This window comes from Bacillus rossius, chromosome 3 (genome assembly GCF_032445375.1).
Source record: "Bacillus rossius redtenbacheri isolate Brsri chromosome 3, Brsri_v3, whole genome shotgun sequence".
NCBI lineage: Eukaryota > Metazoa > Arthropoda > Insecta > Phasmatodea > Bacillidae > Bacillus > Bacillus rossius.
In genome coordinates, this window is record NC_086332.1 from 117,243,621 (window position 1) to 117,252,004 (window position 8,384).

Consider the following 8,384-nt stretch of genomic DNA (forward strand, 5'->3'; position numbering starts at 1 on the left):
AGGTTTTGATTCATTAAATATTGAGTCCTGACGTCAGAGTTGACTACGTACTTTTAACTAAAAGGACGTACATCTGCACCAGTATTCAACTCAGTAGTATATGAGCTGTAGGATTCGATCTCATCAGAGGGTTAGGATTTTATCAGAGGGGGCTACGAAAACTTAGTCTTAGATAGAAATCGGATTACGAGAAATATAACATTTCTTTTAAATACAAATATTTTTTTTTTATTTTCAATTTTATACACATGCAGGTAAAACAATACATATTTTATGTAACCAGCTTCCCTTAGTTCTTTGAGTATGGGGACCACTTCGCTGAGGTGCTAGTAGTTTGCTCCTCTAAGAAAAGCAAGTGAAGGTTTCAACCTGGCGACTAATATGTTACAATCTTCCAATGTTGTGTAATCAATATTTTGCTATACTGTAATTTTCCTTACATGTTTATTATAAATATTTTTAAGATCTCTGAAGCATATGTTTTAACACCGGCCTCACACTCGCCATCGTATCGTCCCAGTGACCATCATAAGCTTGAACAGAATCATTTAGTTTAACACCTCGTTTCCATCGCTTCGGTCTCAGTGCACCATCACAGTCTTCCATCTTGGTAGCTTCAAATTCGTCAATATTGTTCTCATTTTCTGTAAAGCGGTTGTTGCTGCAATGGTTTCCAGTAATTTAATCCTTCAGCTCTAGTAACAGAAATTACATCCGAGAATTTTGTAGTAAAATAAAATCCTTCATGACTCATCTTAGGAAACTTGTAATCATTTTCTTCCTGTAGTACAATATCTTGTTTCCGTTTCTTCGTTGCTGGAATCGTATTACATTTCAATGCAGCGATGCAGATGTTAAAGTTTGATGATTTTTCCAAATACCATATAAATACGGTCCAAACACTGACTTTTTTTCTCAAGCGGTGAAAAAAAATGTACCTTTGGAAGTTTTGATTTTTTTTTTTTAATTTATCACTACATCCAAACTGAAAGCCGCAATTTTCTCAAAGGACTCTTTGCAAACGTGCATTTCTTATGACGTCGAGCATTGTTGGTTTTAGTGAACTAAATGACACAATACCGAAACATATATGCCGATGATGACAATTCTGCCTTTTGAACCACGCTGACTGTACTTTATATGTCATCTAAATTGTATTACATATTTCAAACAGAAAATGATCCAACCAGGGTCTAACATTCTCAGTTTCGAAACATTTTCGCAAATATTATCGTTCTTATATGTATGGCCTCGGCAGAATTTTTAGGAAAAAATGAGAAATTTTTCCTAAAAGCGTGAATCTTTCCCTTGAAATAGGGAAATTTCTGAGAATTTTGAGGATTTTAAATTATTTTTGAGGAATTTTGATGAAATTTGACACAAAGATGGCCATCGTGACGTCATGATCCAAGGTGCCGGTCGGCTCCTCTTGGCGAAGCTTGCTCCCGGAGCCCCTTTTTCATACTACTGTAGAGGGACAGAAGGAAGATGGAGGCATTTTACTTTGCTAACCCGGCTACAAGCTAGAAGCAGTTGATGATGATTATGATGACTAGCGCTTGTCTGGTAACGACGAGAACTATAGACTGTGGATGCACAACTATGCAGACCAGGAGTGATGTTCTGTGATTCACGTGCCAGGCACCAGTCCCTGTTTACCCGTGACGTCAGCAAAGAGCCAGTCACATCCCGAGCCCAAGCAATAGGCGCTACACGGCAGCTCGCCAAGATGGCGGTCCCTCTTGTAGCTGCATAAACCCGGAGATATTGCATTTCATAAATGAGATTGAGAAGATCTGTTAAATAAATTCAAGTGTTAAAACGTAATAGTAGCTACATATATGAATATATTCTTAAATCAGTCAAATTAACTTTTATTGCCACATGAATAAATCACTGTAACAAACAATAAGAAGTTACATTTTTGTAAGAATCCTAAACAACTAGCAGTGGTGCCCTTCGATGACGGGTTTGAACTCCGTTTCGTCGATCAAAACTTTGATTCACTCCTCTCTGTATTTATCTACACTGCTATGAGAAGAAAAAGCATTGCCGCAATATCTTCACCATAGAGTTGTAGGGAAAAAATGTGAGCAATTATTCCAGTACTCAAGATTAATGTGTAAACATATCATCTCGGTAACGAGCAAATTTCCATTTTCCCATGTTGCAAATAAATTTATAATGCGAAACTCGGACACGAAATTTTACATAGAAATCTTTAAAATAATACAAAGCGTGATAAATATATATGTAAATTATGTTTTCAACTACATTTCTTGACGCAAATTAAACGTTGTTTTTGCACCCGCCATTAGAATTCACTGCCGGAGCAGCTACGATGACTATCAAATCATTCCTGTTTTAGACCAAAATTCTAAACAATATAATGAAACAGCTCCGATAAAAGGAAAAAAAATACTTCAAAAAATACTGAAACCCAGCTTTGGGCCTGATTTTTAACCAGAAATTTTATTTAAAATTCTACCCATCTGGTTACAATTATTAAACAGTTAGTACATGCGTGCCTGGCCGGATTACAAGGGTCTTAGTTGCCTCTCTCCCCACCCTTTTCCAGCCCCTCGCCCCGTCACGTTTCAGGCCATTGTAATGACCTTTTTAGTGGCCTGAAAATTCTGCAGGTTTCCCGAGGCTGCCGCGCGGAGTGACGCAAATAAACACCGCCTTTCTGGACATTTCGGGTGACGGTTCGGCCCAAGGTGATGCGACACTTCATAAACCCAAGTCGGTTCCAGAAAGTCTGCCAAGAGTATAAAAGCAGTGACGCCGGCGCCCACGATAGTTACGAGAGTTCAGAGAGTTCCGCGAGTGAAGGGAAGTGCGATATCGGCGAAGAGGGTGAGAGACCCCCTTGAGAGTGGCGCAACGAGGAGCGACGGGACCGTGAGAGTGCGACTGAGTGGCGCGAGACTGGGTGTGTGTACAGGTGCGAGGTAAGAAGAGAAACACTGTTAAGCTTACCCAATATTATTTCAAAACGCAATTCAGGAATAACCATGAATTCAAACTTCCATCTATAGTCTCCAATTTAAACAAAAAAAAAAGGTCGGACAACTTCATTAGTCCCCACAAACCCACCATTGGCTAGACTAAATATGTCGTAAAAATGGTAATGTAAATTTTATCCTCTTTTTTTTTTTTTTTTTAAAAGAAGAGCACACACACCCTTCACTCATAAGAGTGCCGCTTGGATCAGTATCAATTAGTCCAATTATCTCTTACCCCCACACAGTCACTAGTATACGGGGAAACTTATTATTTTGTATTTTATTTTCCTTAAGTTTTCCTACGACCTCTGTAACCCTTCCCCCTCTACTTCCATCCCTTTGTCTTCTGTTAAGTATACTTTCTTTAATGTTCACCCTGTTAAAGAAAAAAATCGCTTCGCGCAATCCCTAGCGATATGCCCTTTTCCTCCGCAGCTAAAGCACCTTCTTACACTCCGGCTCTCCCCACTACCGCTAATGCCTGGCTTCCCTGTGCGCCCTTGGCAGCACGCCAAGCTCACGTCCAGCCCGCTGAATACAATTGAGCGCCACATGATTCTGTTTACCGCAAATCAAGCAACGCTTACTAGCTACACTTTCTTTCTTAGTAGAAAGACGATCGCTGTTTCTTATGTTTACCGTGTTGACTCCCTGCTTACGTAAGCGATAATATACTGACATATCAGAGTTTTCAGTTCGCCAATACTCTTGGAATCACTCACGAGGCAACACTGCCTAACATCAGCAGTGGAATTACCGACAAGGATGTCAATTAATTCTCTACCGGGATAGGAGTTCCCTTAAGAATTCAACGCATTCTTCAACATTTTTAACAGCTGCGCCATCTCGGCGTAGACGTCGACACGATCAAACGAATGGACCGGGGAAACCATACCAGTGCCACTTTTCCTGGTGTCGTTGCACGGCACCACACAACTCTCCAAGGTCCTGGGCACGCACTACCTGGGCCAGCTCTGGGGCCACCCCAGCACTGCTGCGCCATGTGCCCAGGTGCGTGCGGTGCCCACTACCGCCTGCCCCAGGACCCGGGAGGACTCGCCTACCTGCGTCAACTGCGTGCAGCACAACCTACAGGACGTAGCCCACACAGCCGCATCGCCCAACTGCCCAGTCAGGCTGGCCGTGATTCCAGCCACAAAACCGGTAACTAAGACACCCACAGCAACTTACTCAATGCCCACCAACACAACTAGTTTGCCCCCCCCCCCCTTTCGCCCACCAAGATCTACATTTGCCAGCCAACTTAAAGTCTTCAAAACCAATACGCCCACCCCTGCCACTCAACAACAACAGGCCCAAGCCTCACACCAGCCCTGACGTAACACCCGGGCCCCACAAGTCTCCCATCTCGCAACCCTTGGAACACCAATCCCCCAACTAACACCGAACCTAACCCCTTCACTGAAATAACAGAACTACTTAAATTCATAAAAGAACTAAATCTTCTACAATGGTTACCCTTTATTTTAGATGCCATACACAAATTTAAAACAGCCCAAGGCTACGACGATACATAAATTAAACATAATATTCTCTGTTCTAAACGCTCTCTACAACGCCATGCCCTAAATCAAATCACAAATCCACCATATTAAAATAATAAAGACCCTTCACCCGACCACTACTTCCCCCGCCCCCAAAAAAAATTAAACACAATTACTAAATTACAAATAAATAAATTCACAACAGACCAGTCTGGCTGGGCAGCAACAACCACCCAACGACCAATAATAAGAGCAACCATACCAAAAAATTTTTGTTAAAGTGCTATCCTCGACAGTGATTAATGTACATAGTTTCTAAGCTAATATTACAATGAAAATATAGTTGGAATGTGAAAAACAGATGCCTACAAAATCTTTGAACACCACCTACAGTGCCATTTAAAATAGTTAAATTTAGAAATTAAACAACGAACACCAACCAAAGTGAAACACGTAAATATAGTGTTAAATAATGTAAAATAATTGTTTAATAGTGTAATGTTTAGTTTAAGTAATTCTGACTTGTAATACAACAAGAAACCAAAACAAAAAAAAAAAACATTGAGCTAAGCTCACAAACCTATAACGAAAGATTTTTAATTTTTTTTCTTTCAGTGTAAATACAAAAACTCAAGTGTAAATATGTGTGTATACCATGAACCAAAACAAATTACGGGCAAAAGAGCACAGAGTGCTGGTGTGCCGAGATAAAATGTATAAAACCTGTAAAAAGTGCAAATATGTACAATAAAGACTTTGAAATTGAATGGAACATGCGCATAAGTACTTTCGTTTTCTCTTTGGGGATGGCAAAGAAATTGTTCATGTAAAATTTCTTCTATTTTAGTATTACTGCACACAGCCAACAATTTACTTTCGTCTTTTCGCAAGGAAAATTTTTTTTTGTATCCTCTAAAAAAATATCGCGCCACTCGACTAGAACACCAAAGACCAATAAACGATATAAAGTTTCACTAGAAAGTAATTGAAATTCAATAACTTTCTCGACTTGAGATTTAAAAGAATTACTATATTTTCAGAGCTACAGTTTTTCAAACTTAGATAACTGTTCAAGAACTCGTTTAGTATTTAACTCATGACAAGTTGTGTCCACGGCCCCAGCAGGTTCAGGTTATTTGGAATAACACTCACGGGCAAGTTGACGCAGCTCGTCAAGTGTCACGATGGCGAGATCGAAGCCCTCCTCTCGCAGTCAGAAGTTGTAGTAGAGTCGCCTTGGTCACTTGATCCACGCAGTACCTGCAAGAGCACACTGTTCTCACAAATATATGACAACTCTACCAAAAAAAAATTTGTTCCTTTTATTTATAAGTGAGCTCGCTCTAGCAAAGAACGAGGCACTCTTAGTGTTGGTAGCGCTGTGAACAGCAGAGTGGCGCACTTTTCTTGATACACACGTCGGAAGGGTCGGTGACCAAGTAGGAGATGGCGTACGAGATGACTGTGTTCATGACACAAGACAGAAATATACAAGCTCAAAATATTCAGAATAAATGCCTTGAAGTCTTAATAGTTCTGAGTGCACAAGTACCGGGGCTCTGTGAACAAAAAACAAACAATTATAATGAAATGCTCACATTAAAACTCATTACAAAGAGCCCTGGCATACCTCTTTTAAAATAGGGAAATTGAAAATCAGTTTAAAAGACCAAAATACTGAGAGAGCTGAACCAAAACTGGAAAGGCGAACTGGTCATGCAAAAACACACAGCATTAAGGCGAACCATTACTCCATTTCAATAACTTGAACCGCTAAACAAGTAGGCCACTTCAAGCATCAAAAAAGGGAAGCTAACCATTCAAGCTCAAATTAAATTGAAAAATTATTTTTTTTTTTAAAACATTAAAAATACCAAAACAGTAAACGCGCATACATAATTTAATTACAGTATGAAACATCTGGTGAACTGATATTGTAACAGGTAGAAAGGTAAATGATTATTTGGAGAAGTGTGCACAGTGTGTACCCAGACACCGCCCGAGTGTAGTTGGTTACTCGCCTTGCAGCGACAGCAGGTCGGGCGACGGCAGACGGAGCACTCAGCTCGTAGTTCCTTCTTCCAACTCCACGCACTCGCTCGACGAGTACTCCAGCGCCGACAAGCCTGTCTCGGTAGATGTCAGCAGGCAGGTGTCCGTCACGACGATACACGGCGCACTCGCTCTGTCCGCAGGGAGCCTGCACTTGAAACACCCACAGTTGGCAACACGATCCTTGTGGTCTTACGGCACAGCGAGTTCAACATTTTTAGTAATGGCAGTCGTATTCGTGGCCTCCTATAGGTCGTCTCTCTTTCACTGTCTCTCTCTGTCCAGTTGATATGTCACACACCGCCAAACACTATATCCAACCTCACCACACGAATTGATAAGTCTATGCCTATACATATATATTCGCTAGTCTATGTCTAAGTCCACAGCGAATTCCACTAGTGTATATAACAGCTTCTTTCATGAGCTGCAAAACTCAAGTCCCAACACCTCGAAAACCTCAACTTTTCGGACGCGGCGTGTCACACTCCAGAGTTTAAGACCGTATGCGCCGAGGCTTATCTTAGCAAAGTCCGTTGGGCAAAGTCAGTTGGGCATAGTGACGTCATCAGTAGAGGCGGTGGCGGCGGCAGGCAGAGTGTCGGTCCCCAGTGTTCTGCGTCAAGGCAATTTTTTTTCTTAACCTAACTTCAAACTAAGTGTATTCGGGAGGGGTCCGCGTTAGGGAGGGACCTAGGTGCGTCTCAGACCGACGTCTATACGCCTAGTCATGCTGGGATTAGCCATGCAGGGAGAGGGTCGCATGCATCGTGTGCTAGGAGGGGGTTGGCCAGCCATGGCAGCGATTTATGTCATGACTAACTCCCCTCACTCATAAATCTAGACTATAACTAGTAAATAAGTTGGGCCCAGGTAAAACCTGCATATACACAGGGAAAACCCTGGGCACTGTCATGCGGGGTGCAAATGTGCATGCATTAAGTGTAGGAGAATACAGGAGACAGAGGTGGTGAGTAGCTACACTGACCACTCACTCAGCTGCCAGTCAGCACCTAAAACTAAAGAAGAAAACGTAAATAACACAAGAAATATGTTACAATAAAAATAAACATGCCGCCGTGCAGGGCGGAAGCAAATAACTTATATTCTATGAGTCTATGACTAATACTTAATTATATTATTTTTATTTTGTTTTTATGCATTATTTAATTTTTTCCTTTTTTTTCTTAAGGCTACGGCAGCGCGAAAACAGGCTTATATGCCGCTTCCCGCGCCCAGACTTGGAGAGATAGAAGACTCCACACAGTAGTGGTTTCATGAAGCTGGCAGCCAGGGAGACCAAACTTTAGCGCGCGATCCGCCGCCCAGGAGTCCCATACTCCCGCAGGAAATCGACCACGCCAGGGAGGCCAAAGTGCAATGCCAGCACGATGTTTTCAGCGACCGCAAGCCGATCATGGCCGTTTAGCGTGTATCCGTGCTTACGTTACCGGAGACATGAGTCTACCGGTAACACTGTTCGGGTGTGGCTCTCATTCATGTGAACTGTATGCTTCCCGTGATTTCAAACCGTCCGTTCTGTGCAGTATGTATGTTGATACTGAAAACGTGCGTAGATTCAGCATAAGCTTAATTATACCTCAAATGTAATTGACAAATACACAAATGTTTAACCTTCCATGAAGTATAAGCCATTTTCAAAACAATAAAAGCTCGATGATTAGGTTTAAGTTGTTAAGGAAGGTGAATAAGTGCTCACGAACAAGGCTAAATTACACTTCACGTCTTCAGACTAAGCAGGCCTATTGATGAAATATGCAAATGTATTTCAATTACATTTTATGGTAACTCCATTTAT